This window comes from Lactuca serriola, chromosome 5, assembly GCF_051521515.1.
Source record: "Lactuca serriola cultivar US96UC23 chromosome 5, Lser_US96UC23_V15, whole genome shotgun sequence".
NCBI classification, from domain to species: Eukaryota; Viridiplantae; Streptophyta; class Magnoliopsida; order Asterales; family Asteraceae; genus Lactuca; species Lactuca serriola.
This window is the reverse complement of record NC_136412.1, coordinates 189,671,788-189,695,604: the sequence shown is the minus strand read 5'-3', so window position 1 is coordinate 189,695,604 and position 23,817 is coordinate 189,671,788.

Genomic DNA, 23,817 nt, shown 5'->3' with positions numbered 1-23,817 from the left:
TGGATTGTACCTTCTTGATCAGTTCATCTAGTTCACTGATCTGCACACTGAGAGGCTTCGCTGTAAAGCAGACGTCCTCTTGCTCTTTAGGCACTTCGTTTCCACATCAGTGTTGTATCCCTCATCTGGGATACATCTGTCACCATCAAACATCTTCCACCAGCATCACCACTCTTCGCCACATAAGCCTTTCCATGAGTAGGCTTTCTCACTTCATCATCTTCTGAGTCGGTTGACCACACCTGTACACCACCGAACTCATCATCATCTACCGAATCCTGCACAACAAGAGCATTCATAGAGGAATAGTAGTAGCTTTCTTCCTTTTAATCTCCTCCAGTGTTTTTAGGAGACTTGCTTCTTCATCCTTCTCCTCTTCTTTCTCTGCCATTTTCTTCAACATACAATCTTTTGCGTAGTGATTTTTCCCTCCACAGTAAAAACAGTTGACAACAGAATCAGCTTCACCCTTTGCTTCTTTCTTTGGTTCTTCAACCTTCGGCTCCTCTTTCACTTTTTCAGAGTTGTAACTTCCCTGCCAATTTCGGTTCTTGTTGGTAGGGAACTTCTTCTTGATGAACCTCTTGGGATTTGACACCATCATTGCATAATCTTCAGATGTCAGATCATAGTCTCCCAGATTCAGATCTTCTTCATCTTCTGTTGCACTCTTACCTTTAGATAGAAGGGCCAAAGACCCCAAGTTTGAAACCACGCTCTTTTCTTGTAGCACAATCTTTTCCTAGGACTTCAGAATCCCCACCAGTTTATCCAAAGAATATGATTTGAACTGCTCATGCGCTTTAACCGTCGATGTGACAACCCGAAATTTCCAATCGGTCAAACCCTAAAAGTCAACCCCTTCGTATCATAAGTCAATGTCATTATTTCTTATTTTTAAGAAATATAAAGTTCGTTTGATTATTTTAATATTATTTTTAAACGAACGGGCGAAAGAAAGTGTCGTCTCGGGTTTTGATTTTTGAAAACCGCAAACACTTCGCTTATTAGAAACAACCGACCAAACTTTTATGTTTTGGGTTTAGAAATCACCAAAACCGTAAACTCATGCCTATGTATGAGTTTACTCCCCAAAAATTTAGTCATTTGTGTTTACTCCCCAAAAGTCAAAAGAGTAAACTCCAAAATATCCTCTCAAGTATCATCCAAGATTTAATTCCAAATCTTCAAAGTTGTAAGTGTTCTAACCATTTCAAGTTAGTAAAACACTTAATCTAGTGTTTGTGCATCTATTCATCCATTCATTTATGTGTTTTGTTTAGATTTTCCAAAACACCAAGAACAAACACTAAGTGTTCTTGGCCTTTTAGCACAAATCAAGCCTTCCAATAGTAAGTGCTTCTATCCTTGAGTGATTTTAAGCTAGTACTACATTTAAACATCAAGAAAATATGTCAAGAACACAAGATTGAAGGTGTTCACGGTCCAAGAATGTTCTTCGGCCGTAAACACCATAAATGACACCAAAGTGTGTCTAAGTCCTTATCTAAGCCCTAGTTTGATGTTTAAACCGTCCTTGACATGTTTAAACCCTTCCTCACTGAGTTTAAACCTAGAAAAACATCAAAGACCATCAAATATAGGGGTTTACGGTTTGGGGGATATCCCAAAACCGTAAAGACCCTAAAGTGAGTTTAAGTTGGTCATTTTGCTTCCTTAGGCTTAGAAACTAGCTCATACACTTACCTAATTGTGTTAGGGACTTGAAAACATGGCTTTACACTCTTCCATATGGGTTTACGGTTTATGGGCCCAAGGGAAAACGCCATGAGGCCGTAAACCCCTCAAAAGAGGTGTTTTGATGCCCTAGTCCATTCCAAAGGCCAAACCACTTAGTAGAATTGCTCCAAGAGGCTTGTTAAACCACCAACCAACACCTAGTCATTAGGACTAGAGTTTACGACCGTAAACTCTAGAGTTTACTGTCGTAAACTCTTGGTGTCATGGCCATCAAAACCATAAACTCCAAGGGAGTTTACCCTTGGACCCCAAACACACTAGCCTTTCCCTACAACACTTAGATGCAACCCTTGAGACGTATTACACCTGTATAAAGTGTTTAGCATGTCCTAGAGTGTCTTAACTTTGTTTATTAGTTGTTTAAAGACTAATTGTTAATATACATATATCCTTATATGTTATTAGGATCTTTGTGCGTGTCTAAGTCTTCACTTGTCCACAGGTGAGTTCATACCCCTTAATCAATGTTTTAAACTGTTTTTAAATGTTTTATGGGGGGATACAAGTAGAATTATGCTAATTATTATATCAATCACATGTGATTAATAAGCAGCATTCAAATGATTGGCTACTCATTAGCCGTTTTACCAAACGGTTTCCTTCAAATGTCTTTCATAAACACTTTATGTGTTTAAAACTTCTTATTTCTCTGTACATTTTACTCTGTATATTACTTTTCAAACTTATTTAGAATTGTGTTCCAAACAAATATTTCTTTATACTAAACCGTTTTATCAAACCCATGCCTTTAAACCGTTTTATAGATTGACATCAAGTCGATCTTTTCTTAAGATAATAATTATGTTCAAAGGTTTTACAAAACTTATTTATGCTTTTATATTATAAATTGCATGCCTCTATATGTATAGTTATATAAGAAATGTTTAAAAGAGTTAGGAAGGCTATCCACCCTATTTCCTTTTCGCGCTTGAGATGTGGTCTGGTGGGATATTGGGTACTCATCCGAAGGTCGTTTAAATATTAATTATATAATGTAACCCCCGCAGATCCGGGCTAGTCAATTTAGAGGCAATAGGGGTCGAAAACGACTTTTCGAAAAAAAGATTATTTAGAACAAATAATCTTAACCAAGTTGTAGAATATGTCACAAGGTTTCCATACATATAAAGAACGCCGAAATCCGAGTTATAACGAAGAAGTTATGACCCGTCGAAGTTTCGCGTCGGAATCGGCACGACACCGAGAAGCGTAAATAGTAAATTTATGATACATCAAGATTTAGCCGTAGCGCTCTAAATGAAAGTTGTAGAATATGTTAAACTAAGAACATCGATAAAAAGAACGCCCAAATCTGACTTCGTATGAAGAAGTTATGATTTTTCGAAGTTTCAGATTAGCGGGGTATAGCCCGAAATTCGAATTTTAGATCGATTATTTTTTAGCCGACACAACCTAATCGAGAATCGAAGATCTCGTTATTAGTAGCGTAACGATAAAAAGACAGACAAAAATGGACATCGGATGAAGAAGTTATGAGATTTTAACGGACCATTCGGCGTGTTAAAAATGTAACTTTAAAAATAAATTCAAAATTAGCCGACGGAGTCTAAACGAAAGTTGTAAGGTACATTCCCGCCTACTTGTGATTCGACTTCTCTTTCTGTAGTTTAGTATAGTAAGGTGAGCGCTGAAGCGCTGCACGAATCTTTCTTAGAAAGATTCAGCGACGAAGTTCTGCCCCTGCAGAGCCCGACTCCTAGCTAAAACCCCCGTGTAAGTAAGTTATGCTTACCTTATTTTAATATAGCTTATATTTAAAATTAGTATTGTTATTATGAACTTATATTAAATATTTGAGCTATTATTATAACTTATATAAGTGTCGTTATAATATTTTTTTAACTACTCGTGGTACGGGGAATCTGGTTTTAAAGGGCCGCATAGGGTTGTTGGATTTCAGAAGTGCTATATGCCAAAATGGTTCTGCCCTCCGGTGTTTTATGTCTGGCCCCTGTCTGTACATAGTGGTTGGAAAATATTGTTTAACGCTTATATAATAATAATAATACTAAGACTAATAGTTGGTCACGGTAAATATTAGACTAAAATTTAACGATAATAATGCTAGGTTTCGTCGAAGGAAAATAGAATCGTTAGAAGCAAGCGCTACCCGATTTTGGAATCATCACTTTAACAAGTGAGTGCATAGTTACATTCAGCTTACACATAGATATGAAGTATGTTATATAAATTACGTCCTATGTGTGCATATTATCTGAATACTTGCTATCTATGCTGGATGAACGTTTTATACATGTTTTCAATGATTTAAACTATATATGTATTTTATATCTACAAAATGTGTTGGGTAAAACATGGGTAGATGAATGATGAGATAAAAGCTAAAATAGAGGAACATTAGTAGCATGGACCTAGTGCCCTATAGGTATACATTGGCATCAGTGGACCTAGTACCCTATAGATGAGCACTGGCAGCAGCGCCACAACCCGTAGATGTTTTAGATCTACGGTAAACGTCCTAGCAGCTGCGCTCTAAGGACAGTATGTCCTCGAAAAGGGTGTGTTACGAATGTAATGAGGAAGGGCACTTCAAGCAAGATTGCCCAATGAGAGAGGGGGCTACAAAACCAAATGTGCAACCAAAGCCAAAGGCGAGAGCATTTCAAATGATCCTTGACGAAGCAGATGACAATGCGAGGATTCAGGAGTGACAGCTTGACATCCAAGGATCGACTTATGAAGTAGCCATAGAATCGTATGATGTAGCCTGTTAGAGGCATAGTCTAGGGTGAACTTGAACACCTATGTAATAGTTTCAAGGAATAATAAGAAAACCTTCGTTTTGATATTTGATGTGTTAAGCTGTTATGTGATTTTCTTGTGTGGTGACTTGGAAAACTGCGGGACAATACTTGAGACGAGTATGAGTAGGTGTGAATGGTAGTAGAGGCCTATACTACCGGAAGCACAGGACTCACACTTGGATCAGGTAATGTCACAACGTTACCAAGAAGGTAGTAACTGATTCTGTTTTATTCAAGTATGTCATTACCATCGTTTCGGTAATAACTAAAAAGATTGTTGATATTCCGACCCTAGTGGTCATATCGAATTGAGTCTGACTATGATGAGTATGTTGCGTGGTTCAGGGAACCAAGTTCGATGTAGAGTCCGACTTAAACCAAACAATTGAAATCAAAGCGATCAATAGAAGTATCGTGTTCGTTGTTAAAGAAGTTGGTAGCTAGAAACGCTACATGTTAAAGTGTGATTATATCACATTAGAACATGAAGCAAGGCATAGTCTGTTTTAGAATTCAACTCTAAGAGACCTGAGTCTAAACGTGCATCACATGATGATAGGTCATAATTTGGAGTCTAGCCTGAGGTAGAGAGCAGGTGCACGATCGAGTACTACTTACAGTCAATGAGTCTAAGAGATAGACTTGAAGGAATATAGAAGTTATAATTATTACCTAGGATGAAGAGATGATGTATGGAGTCATTATACGAGCCCTGTTTCGTTGATGATTCCGGGACGTCATCATCCTATGGGGGAGATAATTGTAACGCCCGCAGATCCGGGCTAGTCAATTTAGAGGCAATAGGGGTCGAAAACGACTTTTCGACAAAAAGATTATTTAGAATAAATAATCTTAACCAAGTTTTAGAATATGTCACAAGGTTTCTGTACATATAAAGAACGCCGAAATCCGAGTTCTAACGAAGAAGTTATGACCCGTCGAAGTTTCGCGTCGGAACTGGCACGGCACCGAGAAGCGTAAATAGTAAATTTATTATAGAGCGAGATTTAGCCTTAGCGCTCTAAACGAAAGTCGTAGAATATGTTAAACTAATAACATCGATAAAAAGAACGCCTAAATCTAACTTCGTATGAAGAAGTTATGATTTTTCGAAGTTTCGGATTAGCGGGGTATAGCCCGAAATTCGAATTTTAGATCGATTGTTTTTTAGCCGACACAACCTAAACGAGAATCGTAGATCTCGTTATTAGTAGCGTAACGATAAAAAGACAGACAAAAAAGGACATCGGATGAAGAAGTTATGAGATTTTAACGGACCAATCCTGTCCCGGCCTGTTAAAAATATAACTTTAAAAATAAATTCGAAATTAGCCGACGGAGTCTAAACGAAAGTTGTAGGGTACGTTCCCGCCTACGTGTGGATATAAAGAACGTCAAAAACGGAGTTGGTATGAACGAGTTATAAAATATAATAGCATATTTACGTATTAAAATAAAGTATAAATCATATATACATTTACATATATATATATATATATATATATATATATATATATATATATATATATATATATATACAAATTTATATATCATTAGAAAGGTATCGACGATGCGGTCATTATAAGACTATGGTTGAGTATTTTCGATATTAGTTTAGTACAAAAATCGTTAAATTTGTTTAAAATAGTACTATAAAGGGGTGTTTAGTCGTTTATATAACTATAAGGTCATTAATTAATTATGAAGGATAGTTTTTGTAAATTCAATTACTATAAATAAGAGGCTTGGGCTCTCATATTTCTTGCACCATTCTCTTGATTCAAGAGTCTTTCTCTCCTTATCCCCCGAGCATTTCGGTCCCTCGTGATTCGACTTCTCTTTCTGTAGTTTAGTATAGTAAGGTGAGCGCTGAAGCGCTGCACGAATCTTTCGTAGAAAGATTCAGCGACGAAGTTCTGCCCCTGCAGAGCCCGACTCCTAGCTAAAACCCCCTTGTAAGTAAGTTATGCTTACCTTATTTTAATATAGCTTATATTTAAAATTAGTATTGTTATTATGAACTTATAATAAATATTTGAGCTATTACTATAACTTATATAAGTGTCGTTATAATATTTTTTTAACTACTCGTGGTACGGGGAATCTGGTTTAAAGGGCCGCATAGGGTTGTTGGATTTCAGAAGTGCTATATGCCAAAATGGTCCTGCCCTCCGGTGTTTTATGTCTGGCCCCTGTCTGTACATAGTGGTTGGAAAATATTGTTTAACGCTTATATAATAATAATAATAATAATAATAATAATAATAATAATAATAATACTAAGACTAATAGTTGGTCACGGTAAATATTAGACTAAAATTTAGCGATAATAATGCTAGGTTTCGTCGAAGGAAAATAGAATCGTTAGAAGCAAGCGCTGCCCGATTTTGGAATCATCACTTTAACAAGTGAGTGCATAGTTACATTCAGCTTACACATAGATATTAAGTATTTTATATAAATTACGTGCTATGTGTGCATATTATCTGAATACTTGCTATCTATGCTGGATGAACGTTTTATACATGTTTTCAATGATTTAAACTGTATATGTATTTTATATCTACAAAATGTGTTGGGTAAAACATGGGTAGATGAATGATGAGATAAAAGCTGAAATAGAGGAACATTAGTAGCATGGACCTAGTGCCCTATAAGTATACATTGGCATCAGTGGACCTAGTACCCTATAGATGAGCACTGGCAGCAGCGCCACAACCCGTAGATGTTTTAGATCTACGGTAAACGTCCTAGCAGCTGCGCTCTAAGGATAGTATCGGCAGCTGCGCCTAATAGGGAGCCTTATGACCATGACAGTGGCGTTAAAAGGTCAATACCGGCAGAAGCGCCTCATAGGAAATGTCCCAATTCTGGCAGCTGCGCCTAAGTGACAAGATTAGCAGCTGCGCTTGACCAAAGTGTCATTGGAAACAATGGACTTCATGTTGTTTCCTTAGGATGATCCTTAGGAATGAATGAATGAGAAATAGATGGTTCTTAGGGTAGATCCTTAAGAATAAAGAAGATAATGGGGATGGGTAATTGGGTTGATTGTTTGATTGTTAAAACATAATAATTATATTATTGTGGGTTGAAAACCCTATGTACTCACCAGGTTTCCCAACCTGACCCACTCAGTTTATTTGTATCACAGGTGTCGATATGAAGTCACATTATACTAAGAGATTTAAAAGAGATGTAGATCACTAGTGTAAATAAATGTAAGTTCTGTTTATGCTTATGTTTTTGTATTGGCGATGACATCCCAAATGTTTTTAAAAGTGAATAAAAATATATTTCTTTAGAAATGCTTTGATAACGCGATTATCATGTTTTTCTGGGAACAAATTCCGCAACATTTTTATTAAAAGAAGTACTCTGATTTTTATAAAGCATAAACAAAATCGGTCTTTTCTGGCCGTGAAAATGGGGATGTCACATATAACATATGTACATATATAGTCATAAAGGCCCTTCCAGTTCACCCAATGCCCTTGGGTAGCAAGGGTATACATCCATGTTCATACGTACCAGTTAGATTACTAGTAAACTACCATATTGGTAGTTTAGGAAGATACTAGAACTATTACTAGAAGTATTACTAGAACATTACAGTACATTACTATACTTGCTAGATAGAGAGCACGTACACTACAACTAGAACATTACAGTACATTACTATACTTGCTAGATAGAGGGCACGTACACTACAACTAGAACATTACAGTACATTACCATACTATTACATAGATATGATCACATGATCACATTTACATGAATACACTTGCAAGAATTACTAGTAGATGTTATATGTATAGATTCTGTTATATAATCCTCATTCTTATCTTTACGTTGTGATTCAATCACATAATCAACAAGATACATTGGATTTAATATCCTAGTACCAAAGGATACGTTGCGGGATTGACCATTCCTAGAATCTCTGTTAGCTATAGAGGTAAAAGCACATCCACGGATGTCAACAGTTGATACCATTACAGGTATACTTTTGGGGACTAACTATTCCTATACCCAGCTGTTAGCAACAGAGGTAAATGTACATCTACGGATGTCTTCAGTTAACATTGTTAGTGGCCCTTGTTCCAAAGGGTAATACTAATACAGTTAGGTCTTGGTAGAAGACTACATTCAGAGCAGTTAGGTCTTGGTAGAAGACTACATTCAGAATAGTTAGGTCTTGGTAGAAGACTACATTCAGAGCAGTTAGGTCATGGTAGAAGACTACATTCAGAACAGTTAGGTCTTGGTAGAAGACTACATTCAGAATGGTAGAAGACTACATTCAGAACAGTTAGGTCTTGATAGAAGACTACATTGAGAACAGTTAAGTTTTGGTAGAAGACTCCTTTTGTTACTAATAGGAATCATAGGGATTTATAGGGTTTTTCAAATGTTTATAGTTGTTTTACAAAGATTTTCATACTTACAGTTCATATACACTTTCAATACTTACAATTCATACACTTACAAATTCTCACATACAAATTCATACATACAAATACTTACTTACAAATTTAGACACTAAAATACTTATGATCTCACCAGCTTCAAAGTTGATACTCGCTTTCAAAATTACTTTTATCCTTAGGTCATCTATAGACAGGTACCGATGCAAGGTTTAGAGAAGACGGAGCTTGTTCAAGACTCATCTTTCATTTTGATTTATGCTTTAGTGTCTATTATAATTTGACAGAACACACTTGTATAATAATTATATTATTAATGCAATGGATGATGTTGTTGCTTGTTTACTACTTTTCATTGTTGTGATACTATACATGACGTCGTCCGCCCCAGAACGTTTCCGCCGTTCTTGGTTTTGGGGTGTGACAGATTGGTATCAGAGCATTGTTTATAGTGAATTAAGTATATCAACCCATAAAAGATATACTAACTATAAATACATAAGGGATTAAAAATACTCTGACGAAGAGTTTATACTTTAAATAATAAAATATTTAAGAAAGTATATGTGCATGCATTCATACTAAAATCAGTGTCACTAGGACAATACAAAAGAATTACGATTGTTGGGCAACACAAGTGGGCTTAGAGACATATGGTCAAAACTGGGAAGATATAGTCTGATCACCTATATTATCCGAGGGTTGACTAGCATGTGCCTAAGTTTAGTTGTGTGGTTGCAACAATGCTAAAATCTTACCAACCCTACCACAATGAGAACAATAGAACATAACATGAAACTTAAAATACTATAGGAGTATTTGGTGTTACTATAAGTACATTATACTTGAGAACTAAAACGGGATCTTCATTACTAAGTTGATAGTTGCTAAGTGGATACACTAAGGCTATATGTAATTAGGATGTTATAGACTGAGAATCTGTGAAAATTTTACTTTACCCCTATTCTGTGTGAATATGGAGTTAAGGTCACTTATTCGAAGGGCTATCCTGTTTCGATTACATATAACTAGTATGCACTTCACAAATAGCGATGTAACTAATGAAGATTTTCTAAATAATTATCTAGATAGTTCGTCTAATAATTATTTCTTACCCCAACTCTCGCAGAGATAACATAGTTGGACTCCATCCCCATGACAACCAGTACCTTCCGAATGAGGTCACAGCTGGTTGGTTTGGAGAAGAACCAGAGAATGATCATCCTATCCCTTTGAATGATCACCATGATGAAGACCTTTCGAACGATGCTAACTCCGAACCCGAGGTTGAGAACCTACCCTAGGTAGCTCCCGTTCCAATTCCTAACCCTCGTCCGGCTTTTCATGGCCCGATGCCTCCATGGGTGGAATGTTTGGAAACATGGAGCCAAGGACAAGATCAGCCCATGCCATTTGATGGGGACCGAAGCTTTTATGACTTGAGCAATGGGGGCTCAGCAGACAGAGATCTTGCCAATCTTGGACCGCAGAGTGGGCCGAAATGAGATTTAAGGCATGACAGCCCTACATCAGATCACTGAAGTTGTCGCCAATGCGAGAATGCATACCCTCCGCACCATTCGTCTAGAAGATGCTCGCGAGAGATCTGAGAGAAACCATGAAACCCTGCTGCAAGCACTGGCTGAATCACGAGCCGAAGTCATAGAGCTTTGAGTACGCCAGAGGGTGTACGAAAGACACCTACTTGACGTGGAACGTCAATTGGCTGAACTAAGAGTTCACCGGAGGGATGACCGTCGCTAGTAGTAGACGCTTTACTTTATCTTCTTTATTAAAAGGAATCGTTTTTCCGTCTATGCCCGATGTGGAATTTTCTATGAAGTTATCTTGTACTGTAAGTACTTTCAGTTAGGTCTTTATGCTGTCAAGAATTATCTTCTCTGGATATGATGTAAGACCTGTACAAGGTCTTTTTCCTGAATCTTTACGTCATGAATATCAAAGATATTGACAGTCGGCTAACTTCTGTGTCATTTCCTTTATTCAAGTACTCTCATCATGCGTTCATTGGAGTCTATCTGAATCCTGCTCTAGTCAAGTCATTGGACTATAGTAATTTAGCTCCGGAGACATTTCCAAGTCTCTTTCAGTGGTTGGATCTTGTTATTCACAAACCAACGATACCACGGCTTGAACGGCAAATGTCTTGAGACCCTTCTACAAACTCATTTCCATTCCGTACTAGGACTGCATCATAGGGATGTAGGTCAAACCTCTGTGAACATACTTCCAATCAGTGCTAGGACTGCATCATAAGCATGTAGGTCAAACTTTCGACAACATAGTCGTACTCTTTAAATGAACAATCTAAGTACATCAAGGGTCAACCAGAATCGCTCACAAAATCCTTATCTTTCGTGTTACAGAATCATGTCGTCATCCGGAAGCAATCAGTCGAACAGCGAGACCTCCGCCTTTCCTATGGACGCCGCTACCTTCCAAATAGCAGGTACAACTGCTGTGGTAGCTGCCGTAACCGCTGTCCTTGCGCAACGTGGCGCTATCAACACAATCAATGCTGATGATGGAATTGAAGTTCCCAATCGTGGTATCCATCCTGGAAGTCGTCAAACAGTAACAGTCACAGGCTCGCAAAGCCGAAAAGCAGAGTGCATGAAACGAAAGCGTCAAGCCCAGAAAGAACGCAAGAAATCCCAAAGGATGGCTATGCAACAACAGCATGTGGAAACTCCTGCCATTCCCGTACCGAGCAGGCCATACGAGGGAAAACTCCCGAAGTGTGATAAGTGTAGTTTCCATCATCATGGGGCTTGCCATGAGATGCAATGTTGCAATTGCCTAAACATAGGGCACCATCCTCGTAACTGTGGAGCACCGGCACGACCCATCACTCAAGTCCCTTTCATCGGGACTAACCCTACACACGAAAGTAGTTATAACGCCGAACGATTTAGGAAGCAATTTTCAAAGTGGAGTAACGAGGAAGGCACTCGTGTCCACATAACACTGGCTAAACACCGCAATCCCGTCACCAAAGCTAGTACTAGCCAGTCATGCCACCAATGTGGGGAGATAGGGCACGTCAAGAAGGATTGCCCTATCACAAAGAACTCTGGCGCAGATGGGAGGATTCTCAAGATCACAGCTGCGGGAGAACTTGCTCCAGAACCCACGTTAATGTAGTTAATGCGTTTTGTTGTAACAGACTAATAAACTATCCAGAACTAGTGCAACTAGAGTCTTACCTTTTTGCGAGATCCTGTCAGTATAAGGATGCTCGTACTGCGTATACTTTCCTTTTGTAGTATACCTAATTCGCAGCAATGGTCTTGTTGTAAGTCTAAAGTATTGTAACTTGTTGATGGTTGCAAGGTTGTGTTTTCTCTGTAAAACGTTTGATGTTCAAATCTAATGTCTTTAAGTTTCAGTATGATTTCGAAACTATCATACGACTCGATTCAATTTGATCTTCATGAAAACAGCTTCATACGTACATCTCTTTCTTCGAAATCACCCTTCCAACAAAGCCGTCATATCAGAACACCGATGTAATCAGGCATGGAGTACCTTATATTTCTTTCCTTTCCAAAGGAATCCCCGAAGTACCACTCGTGCAGTACGTCAAGTTCAACGCAAAGATTCATACGGTGGATCTATCGCTGAGGAAGGTATATGTAAGGGTAATGTGTAATCAAAGTTCTACAGGTTTAGAATTGATGATTCCACTTTAACTTCTTTTTCCCTACTGGGATAAGAGTTTAAATAAGAATTAGTTATTCGACTACCTTTTCAGTTTTAATTATACACGACTCGTATACACGAGATTGTGATGGTGAAAACATGTATGAATTCTAATATGAACTTCAGGACGGAGAACTGCCTTAGTCTACGAGTAATCGCATCGTCATGTGAACAAACTTAGAACCCAGTATGACTCCCGTAAACAGATCGCCCTACAGTCTAAATGTGACATCCCCAAAATCACGGCCAGAAAAGACCGATTTTGTTTATGCTTTGTTTAAAAATCAGAGTAACATTTTAAATAAAAGTGTTGCGGAATTTATCCCAAAACAAAATATGATAAAGATTTATCGAAAGAATTTCCATAGAAATGTATTTCATTAAAAGACTTGGGATGTCATGTTTGTACAGATCAAAAGCATAAACAGTACAATATAAGCCTTACTACATTATTTCAAATCTACAGGCCTATATCCGTAATCCCTCGTCCAAACATCATATCTATGCTCAAGTGCCACTACCTGTAATACATAAAACCGAGTGGGTCAGGCTTGGGATCCTGGTGAGCACATAGGGTTTTCAACCCACAATAAATAAGTTTATTAATTTCATCAATCAACAATAACCTGATTACCCGTTCCCATTATCCTCACTTTACGTCCCTAAACACCTATCATAAGGGACCTAGCCTAAGGATCATTATCGGGACGGACACTACTGCTAAGGGATTCCTCAGCAATAAATGTCCTAAAGGCAACCATGTGGGGGATGGAGTACACCGGTGAACACATCGTTCACAAACACCTACAGGTTGCGAGCCTGCTAGTGTTCCAATGGATTGTCTAGAAGAGTTCGTGGTCGTCATCCATACTCCGCTGGATGACAGAATCAACAACACCAACATCGAGGCCTCTCATCATTTTATCACACATCACCTATTACATCTACCCATGTTTTACCCCAACATTTTCGTAGATATAAGATACATATACAGTTTAAATCATTGAAAACATGTATAAAAATGTTCATCCGGCATAGATAGCAAGTATTCAGATAATATGCACACATAGCACGTAATTTATATAAAATACTTCATATCTATGTGTAAGTTGAAAGTAACTATGCACTCGCTTGTTAAAGTGATGATTCCAAAATCGGGCAGCGCTTGCTTCTAACGATTCTATTTTCCTTCGACGAAACCTAGCATTATTATCGCTAAATTTTAGTCTAATATTTACCGTGACCAACTATTAGTCTTAGTATTATTATTATTATTATATAAGCGTTAAACAATATTTTCCAACCACTATGTACAGACAGGGCCAGACATAAAACACCGGAGGGTAGGACCATTTTGGCATATAACCCTTCTGAAATCCAACAACCCTATGCGGCCCTTTAAACTAGATTCCCCGTACAGCGAGTAGTTAAAAGAAATATTATAACGACACTTATATAAGTTATAATAATAGCTCAAATATTTATTATAAGTTCATAATAACAATACTAATTTTAAATATAAGCTATATTAAAAAAAGGTAAGCATAACTTACATACAAGGGGGTTTTAGCTCGGAGTCGGGCTCTGCAGGGGCAGAACTTCATCGCTGAATCTTTCTAAGAAAGATTCGTGCAGCGCTTTAGCGCTCACCTTACTATACTAAACTGCAGAAAGAGAAGTCGAATCACGAGGGACCGAAATGCTCAGGGGATAAGGAGAGAAAGACTCTTGAATCAAGAGAATGGTGCAAGAAATATGAGAGCCCAAGGCTCTTATTTATACTAATTGAATTTTCAAAAACTACCATCCATAATTACTTAATGACCTTTTAGTTATATAAACAACAAAACACCCCCCTATAATATTATTTTAAATGGATTTAATGATATTTGTACTAAACTAATGTCGAAAGAAGTCAACATTAGTCTTATAATGACCGCATCGTCGATACCTTTCTAATGATATATACATATGTATATATATGTGTACGTATACATGATTTATACTTTATTTTAATACGTAAATAGGATATTATAATTTGTAACTCGTTCATACGAACTCTATTTTTGACGTTCTTTATATCCACGCGTAGGTGGAGACGTATTCTACAACTTTCGTTTAGACTCAGCCGGCTAATTTTGACTTTATTTTTAAAGTTATATTTTTAACAGGCCGGGGCAGGATTGGTCTGTTTAAAATCTCATAACTTCTTCATACGAAGTCAGATTTGGGCGTTGTTTTTATGGACACTCTCAGTTTAACATATTCTACGACTTTCATTTAGATTTCTAAGGCTAAAAGTCGCTCTATCGTAAGTTCACTATTTACGCTTCTCGGTGTCGCGCTGGCTCCGTCGTGAAACTTCGACGGGTGATAACTTCTTCGTTATAACTCAGATTTCGGCATTCCTTATATCCCCGGAATCCTTGTTTCGACCACTACAACTTTATGTAAAGATATAGGGCTTATCTCACACTTTAATTTTGACGCTTATTTTTATTCTTTATTAATTATACATTTATAATTAAACAATAAACACATAAACACACATAATTCACAAAATACTCAAATATTTCATCTTTATTACTTCAAAAAGAGTTACAATAGTTGACCTAGACTATTACATTGACAAATATGCTTAGCCCTGAAACCCGGGCGTTACAATTCTCTCCCCCTTAGGATGATTTCGTCCCGGAATCATGCATCAGCAAACAGATGTGGATAGCGACTCATCATGTCATCCTCTGTTTCCCAAGTAAGATTCGGCCCATTCGAATGTTTCCATCGGACTAGGACTAAGTCGACCATCTTGCGTCGTAACTTCTTAGTCTTATGGTCAACAATTGCCTCGGGCTCTTCGATCAACCTTTTATTCTCATCCATCCTTAACTCTGAGATTGGAATTATGTTGGGAACATCTCCTGTGAGTTTCCTCAAATAACACACATGGAAGGTGTTATGAATACCATTGAGTTCTTCGGGCAATTCCAGCTTGTAAGTTTGGTTCCCAATCTTCTGAAGAACTTTGAAGGGTCCAAGAAACCTTGGACTCAACTTTCCTCGTTTCCCGAATCTTATAAGTCCCTTCCATGGTGAGACTTTAAGTAAAACCGAATCCCCAACTTCGAAGGTCATCGGTCGTCTTTTCTTGTCAGCATAGCTCTTCTGACGATCCTTAGCTGCTAACATTCTTTCCCTAATCACCTTCAACTTTTCAGTAGTCTCATGGACTATCTCGGGGCCCATGAAATGCTTCTCTCCAGCTTCAAGCCAACAAGACGACGTACGACACTTCTGTCCATACAAAGCTTAGTAAGGTGCCATCTTGATGCTCGAGTGGAAACTGTTGTTGTACGAAAATTCTACCAGAGGTAAGTTCTCGTCCCAGTTCCCTTGGAACTCGAGGGTACATGCTCTCAGCATATCTTCCAGTGTCTGAATCGTTCTTTCGCTCTGGCCATCAGTTTGCGGATGGTAAGCAGTACTCAAACACAACGTTGTACCCAACTCCTCTTGTAGACTCCTCCAAAACCTCGACGTGAAGCGACTATCACGATCTGATACAATCGTAAGAGGAACACCGTGAAGTCTTACAATTTCCTTCATGTAAGCATTTGCGAGCTTATCCATAGACCACTTCTCGTTGGCTGCTATGAAGTGTGCACTCTTGGTGAAACGATCCACGACTACCCAAATCATGTCGTGTCCGTTCTTCGTCCTGGGCAGTTTAGTCACAAAATCCATGGTGATGTCTTCCCAGTTACCCATGGGTATAGGTAAAGGTTCTAAACTCCCATACGGTTTCTGAAGTTGTGCCTTAACTCTCGCACATGTCATGCACTCGGTCACATACTTCGCAACATCGAGCTTCATCGTCAGCCACTAGTAGTAGGGTTTTAGGTCCCTATACATTTTAGTGCTACCGGGATGAATTGAGTACATGGTGTTATGTGCTTCTTGCATCAGAAGATCTCTTATTCCTCCCGTCTTAGGTACCCAAATTCGATCTTGGAATACCTTCAGTCCTCGACTGTTTGTACCGAACACTAACGTTCTTCCCAAACGTTCTTCCTTTCGGTCATTCTTCTCTAAAGCTTCTTCTTGAGCTTTCCTGATACTTTCCACAATCGTCGAGACAACTTCGATTCTCAACGCTCTTGGCCTCTTCCTTTCAAGATTGACTTTTCGACTGAGGGCATCAGCAACAACATTTGCTTTACCGGGGTGGTAAAGTATCTCACAATCATAGTCCTTGAGTAGTTCTATCAGTGTCGTTGCCTCATGTTCAATTCTTTCTGATTAAAGAGATACTGGAGACTCTTATGATCAGTGAAAAGCTTGCACTTCGTGCCATAGAGGTAATGCCTCCATATTTTTAAGGCAAATACTACCGCTGCCAACTCCAAATCATGAGTGGGGTAGTTGTTTTCGTGCTCTTTCAATTGTCGAGATGCGTATGCTATCACCTTTTCTCTTTGGGTCAGAACACAACCCAACCCAAATCCAGATGCGTCACTGTAAACTGCAAAGTCTTCAACTCCATCGGGTAGAGAAAGTATCGGTGCTTCGCATAACTTCTTCTTTAGCTTCTCGAACGCCACTTCGTGTTTCTCACTCCATGTATATGTGGCTCCTTTGTGGGTCAAAGCTATCAATGGAGCAGCTATCGAAGAAAAGCCTTGGATAAATCGTCGATAATATCCAGCTAATCCTAGAAAGCTTCAGATCTCTGTGGGACTCTTTGGACGTTCCCACTTCATTACAGCTTCGATTTTTGCTGGGTCAACCATTATCCCTTCTTGGTTAACCACATGACCCAAAAATTGGACTTCTCGGATCCAAAAATCACACTTGGAGAACTTAGCGTAAAGCTTCTCCTTCTTTAACACTTCCAACACTTCCCGTAGATGCTTGCCATGCTCCTCTTGGCTTTTTGAGTAGATCAGAATGTCATCGATGAACACTATCACGGATTTATCGAGGAATGATTTACAAACCCTATTCATCAAATCCATGAATGTTGCTGGAGCATTGGTTAGTCCAAATGACATAACCAAGAACTCGTAGTGTCCATGTCTTGTCCTGAATGCAGTCTTCTCAATATCTTGCTCTCTCACTTTCAGCTGATGATATCCCGACCTAAGATCGATCTTTGAGAAGTAGCTCGAACCTTGCAGCTGATCGAATAGGTCGTCAATCCTTGACAATGGATACTTGTTCTTCACTGTTGCCTTGTTCAGCTCTTGGTAGTCTATACACATTCTCATGCTTCCATCCTTCTTCTTTACGAATAACACCGGAGCTCCCCAGGGTGATGAACTAGGTCGAATGAAACCGTTGTCCAACAGCTCCTGAAGTTGCGTCATCAGCTCCTTCATCTCCGTCGGTGCTAATCGATAAGGTCCTTTTGCTATTGGTGTTGTACCTGGTAACAAGTCTATACGAAACTCCACTTGTCTATCAGGTGGTAATCCAGGAAGATCTTCAGGAAAGACTTCCGGATAATCGCACACAACTGGTATATTCTGCACCTCTTTCCTTTCCTTCTTAGCATCGATTACGAATGCCAAGTATGATGCACATCCTTTGGACAAACATTTCCTGGCTTTCATCAGGGAGATGATTCCAGAATTCACTCTGCGTTTGTCCCCGTACACCATAAATGATTTCTTTCCGGGTGGGTTTACCCTTACTATCTTCTTTCGACATTGAATCTCAGCATCGTTGGCGCTAAGCCAATCCATACCCAAAACGATGTCGAAACCGTTTAACTCTATGGGTAATAGCTCTTCGTGGAATTCGTTTCCGTTTAGTTCTATGACGATGTTCCTAATACGATCACTAACAGGTATGAATTTGCCACTGGAAACTTCTACAATCAGGGCATTATCAAGTTTTTCTACAGGCAATGCTAATTTCCCACCAAATTTATGCGACACAAAGGAGTAGTTGGCTCCGGAATCAAATAGTATATTTGCAGGCAAACCATTTACAAGAAAGGTACCTGAAGCGACATCTGCTGTATCCTTTGCAGCCTCGAGCGTCATCTGGATGGCTCTCGCCTTTGGCTTCGGTGGTATGTTGGGTCTTCCTGCCTCCTTCTTCTTCGGGCAATCCTTTGAAATGTGCCCCTCCTCGTTGCACTCATAACAAACCTTCTTAGTGAACGTGCATTCATTGGCGTAGTGCCCAGGATTTCCGCATTTGAAACAAGTGACCCCTCCGTCACACTTTCCAGAGTGCTTCTTCTTGCACTTGTCACACCACTTCGCTTCTGATCCTCCTCCTCTCGAACCAGACTTCGAGAATCTACTCCTCTTACCGGATCTCGAGGATCCGTCAAATTTCCTTTTCTCTCCCACCTCCACTCTCTCTAGACCCTTCTCTCGTATCTGGGTCTCCACATTCTTAGCAGCCCAGATGGCGGCTTTCAGAGTGGTAGTTTGCTTGACCATTGGACCGAAGTTCGCTGGTAATCCGAGGGCAAATTTGTTAATCTTGGAGAGTTCAGTTGGAACGAGGTGAGGAACAAGCTTCATTTTCTCAGTAAAGCTTGCAGCGTATTCAGTAATGCTCATTCTTCCCTTCTTCAGATTCTAGAATTCGTTGTTGATTTCCAGAAGATCCTATTCAGAGCATTATTGCATCTTCAACTGTACCAGAAAATCCTCCCACGACATCTTGCTTGCTTCACCTTTGGGCATTGAATTAGCTAGTAGCTTCCACCAGCTTAGCACTCCAGATTTCAACAGAGGAACCGCGAGAGCGGTCTTCTGCCTATTGCTACACTCGCAACTTTCAAACATCATCTCCATTTCAGAGATCCAGTTCATGACTTCCACCGGTGTCGGGCTTCCAGATAGACTCGGTGGCTTGGATTCCATGAAATCCTTGTATTTGCATCCACGTCCGTCATTTCCTCCATCCTAGTTGTTTTGCCTAACTATCGGTGGGTTGGCTTGACCAACAGTCCCACTGTAGTTTCCCTCCTCAGTCTGCCCTTCGTTCAACTCGGGCTGTTCGATCTGAATAGTCTATTCCTCTCGATTTTGCTGGAGCAAACGTCTGGTTTCCTCCATTTGACGATCCAAGATTGCCTGGATCATCACTTGCACTCCGGCCATCGTGACTGGCTCAGGTGCAACTTTCTTCAAGAACAGGTATTTGCTGAACCAGTGGGGGTTGGTTCCTATCTCCATTTGCGTTCACGTTTCCGCTACGGGTCCTTGCCATCTTGATCTATACACCGAATAAGGTGAATTTAGATCTTTATTTAGGATAGACGTTTAAATCGTCCTTATCACTCCGAAGCGTTTACATGCTAGTTCTAATATCGTAGTCGTACGTTTAGAATCCTAAACACATAAGGTTTCCAGATCCAGTCGGCAACAGACCATAGATCCGAACAAATAACAGTATATCATGCACAAAGCATTTAGCACATAAAAGCATTTTAGGCACAATTCCTAAAATAAGCTAGTGCTCTCACCTCACAATCATCGCTTAGCATTCTAAGTTTAAGTCTAGAAACCCTACAAATTCCTAGTTCGCTTAAACTAATGCTCTGATACCAACTGTGACATCCCCAAAATCACGGCCAGAAAAGACCGATTTTGTTTATGCTTTGTTTAAAAATCAGAGTAACATTTTAAATAAAAGTGTTGCGGAATTTGTCCCAAAACAAAATATGATAAAGATTTATTAAAAGCATTTCCATAGAAATGTATTTCATTAAAAGACTTGGGATGTCATGTTCGTACAGATCAAAAGCATAAACAGTACAATATTAGCCTTACTACATTATTTCATAACTACAGGCCTATATCCGTAATCCCTCGTCCAAACATCATATCTATGCTCAAGCGCCACTACCTGTAATACATAAAACTGAGTGGTTCAGGCTTGGGAGCCTGGTGAACATATAGGGTTTTCAACCCACAATAAATAAGTTTATTAATTTCATTAATCAACAATAACCTGATTACCCGTTCCCGTTATCCTCACTTTACGTCCCTAAACACCAATCATAAGGGACCTAGCCTAAGGATCATTATCGGGACGGACACTACTGCTAAGGGATTCCTCAGCAATAAATGTCCTAAAGGCAACCATGTGGGGGATGGAGTACACCGGTGAACACATCGTTCACAAACACCTATAGGTTGCGAGCCTGCTAGTGTTCCAATTAACTGTCTAGAAGAGTCTGTGGTCGTCATCCATACTCCGCTGGATGACAAAATCAACAACACCAACATCGAGGCCTCTCATCATTTTATCACACATCACCTATTACATCTACCCATGTTTTACCCCAACATTTTCGTATATATAAAATACATATACAGTTTAAATCATTGAAAACATGTATAAAAATGTTCATCCGACATAGATAGCAAGTATTCAGATAATATGCACACATAACACGTAATTTATATAAAATACTTCATATCTATGTGTAAGCTGAAAGTAACTATGCACTGACTTGTTAAAGTGATGATTCCAAAATCGGGCAGCGCTTGCTTCTAACGATTCTATTTTCCTTCGACGAAACCTAGTATTATTATCGCTAAATTTTAGTCTAATATTTACCGTGACCAACTATTAGTCTTAGTATTATTATTATTATTATTATTATTATATAAGCGTTAAACAATATTTTCCAACCACTATGTACAGACAGGGGCCAGACATAAAACACCGGAGGGCAGGACCATTTTGGCATATAGCACTTCTAAAATCCAACAACCCTATGCGGCCCTTTAAACCAGATTCCCCGTACCGTGAGTAGTTAAAAAAAATATTATAACGACACTTATATAAGTTATAATAATAGCTCAAATATTTATTATAAGTTCATAATAAAAATACTAATTTTAAATATAAGCTATATTAAAATAAGGCAAGCATAACTTACTTACAAGGGGGTTTTAGCTAGGAGTCGGGCTCTGCAGGGATAGAACTTCGTCGCTGAATCTTTGTAAGAAAGATTCGTGTAGCGGTTCAGCGCTCACCTTACTATAGTAAACCACAGAAAGAGAAGTCGAATCACGAGGGACCGAAATGCTCGGGGGATAAGGAGAGAAAGACTCTTGAATCAAGAGAATGGTGCAAGAAATATGAGAGCCCAAGGCTCTTATTTATACTAATTGAATTTTCAAAAACTACCCTCCATAATTACTTAATGACCTTTTAGTAATATAAACAACTAAACACCCCTCTATAATACTATTTAAATGGATTTAATGATATTTGTACTAAACTAATGTCGAAAGATGTCAACATTAGTCTTATAATGACCGCATCGTCAATACCTTTCTAATGATATATACATATGTATATATATGTGTACGTATACATGATTTATACTTTATTTTAATACGTAAATATGATATTATAATTTGTAACTCGTTCATACGAACTCCGTTTTTGACATTCTTTATATCCACGCGTAGGTGGACACGTACTCTACAACTTTCGTTTAGACTCCGTCGGCTAATTTTGACTTTATTTTTAAAGTTATATTTTTAACAGGCCAGGACAAGATTGGTCTGTTTAAAATCTCATAACTTCTTCATACGAAGTCAGATTTGGGCGTTCTTTTTATGGACACTCTCAGTTTAACATATTCTACGACTTTCATTTACATTTCTAAGGCTAAAAGTCGCTCTATCGTAAGTTCACTATTTACGCTTCCCGGTGTCGCGCCGGTTCCGTCGTGAAACTTCGACGGGTGATAACTTCTTCGTTATAACTCGGATTTCGGCATTCCTTATATCCCCGGAATCCTTGTTTCGACCATTACAACTTTATGTAAAAATATCAGGCTTATCTCACACTTTAATTTTGACGCTTATTTTTATTCTTTATTAATTATACATTTATAATTAAAGAATAAACACATAAACACACATAATTCACATAATACTCAAATATTTCATCTTTATTACTTCAAAAAGAGTTACAATAGTTGACCTAGACTATTACATTGACAAATATGCTTAGCCCTGAAACCCGGGCGTTACACTAAACATCTACGAAGATACAAGAACAGTACAGACGACTTAACGAAGTACAAAGAAATAGAATTAGAAGACTAGGCTTCTCACCCTGGAGAACCCCGATCTTATTCTTCCAGAGGTCGGCGGATTGCATCGTATGTACCTCGGATATCGAGGACTCCGTCAAGAATTTTCATTAGAAATCGTTATCTCTGCCTCGCATAGATGAAATGGTTGAGCAAACGCAAGGGAAGAATTACTTTCAGAATTGGGTCTGAGATCCGAATATCACAAGTTCGAGGGTTAGGGAAGGATGCCCGGAAGACTATTTTCCGAACTCGATTCGGACACTTCGAATCTGTAGTGATACCCTTCGGATAGGACCAATACGCCCATAGTATTCATGAGTTTAATGAATAGAGTCCGTCTTTCTTACTTGGATCAGTTTATCATTCTCCATGTAACGACTTACTTATCTACCCTCGTAGTAAGAAGGAACCCATGGAAACATTACCGTCGGAGGAACTTACGCAAAGTTCTCTAAACACGAGTTTTGAAATTTAAGGGTTAGATTTCCTACGACACACTATTAGTGATGTGGAAAATTTTGAGTACTCGTCCGAAGGTCGTTTAAATATTAGTTATATAACATATGTACATATATAGTCATAAAGGCCCTTCCAGTTCACCCAATGCCCTTGGGTAGCAAGGGTATACATCCATGTTCATACTTACCAGTTAGAATACTAGTAAACTACCATATGGGTAGTTTAGGAAGATACTAGAACTATTACTAGAACTATTACTAGAATGCGATACCATACAATGAGTCAGTTCATTCATGAGTCAATACTTGCTAGAACATTACAGTACATTACTATACTTGCTAGATAGAGAGCACGTATACTACAGCTAGAACATTACAGTACATTACTATACTTGCTAGATAGAGAGCACGTACACTACAGCTAGAGCATTACAGTACATTACCATACTATTACATAAATATGGTCACATGATCACATTTACATGAGTACACTTGCAAGAATTACTAGTACATGTTATATCTATAGATTCTGTTATATAATCCTCATTCTTATCTTTACCTTGTGATTCAATCAC